This window comes from Egretta garzetta, unplaced genomic scaffold (genome assembly GCF_000687185.1).
Source record: "Egretta garzetta isolate BGI_Z169 unplaced genomic scaffold, ASM68718v1 scaffold182, whole genome shotgun sequence".
Lineage (NCBI taxonomy): Eukaryota > Metazoa > Chordata > Aves > Pelecaniformes > Ardeidae > Egretta > Egretta garzetta.
The window spans coordinates 231,045-231,695 of NW_009258767.1; positions in this window are offsets into that span (position 1 = coordinate 231,045).

Sequence of the window (651 nt, forward strand, 5' to 3'; positions counted from 1 at the left end):
CCTCGGGGGGGGTGCCGGTCCCGGCCCCGCCGTCGGGGCTGAGGCGGACGTCGGGGCTGCCGGGGCCAGGACCCGCCGCACGTTTGGGACGGGGGCTTTGCGGGCGCCTGCTGAAGTTTCGGAGCTGCCATTTTCAGTGCGCGCCTCGCCGGGGAAAGCGGGCTCCATCCCCGCCCGGCCCCTTCCTTCGGGGATTCGAATAGGGGCAAAATAAGGACAGAAAATTCCATCCCTGGATCCCTGTATATATATATACACACACACAGACGAATACGTATATATTTATGCATAGAGAGAGGAAGAGATAAAGAGAGAGGCGGCCTCGGGAAACGCAGGCCAAATTTTGCTCTGCGCTCGCTCGCTCGCTCTCCCCCCCCTTTCGCCTCTCTCTGTGGCTGAACGTCACCGTTGGAAGAAGCTGTTGAGATAAATCAAATAGTGACACTTTGACGGCTTTACTTGTATAAGCAATATGGTTACCATATGGCATTGTTATTTATGAATGACAGCATAAATTGTATTACAACGTCCATCGCGCTTTATTGGGAAGCTTCTCCCCTGCCTCTCACGTTTATACGGGCATCTCCAGGCGGAAAAAAAGGTGCATCTAATAAAACCCAGTGGTGCTGAGGCAGACCCCTTTTTTTTTGG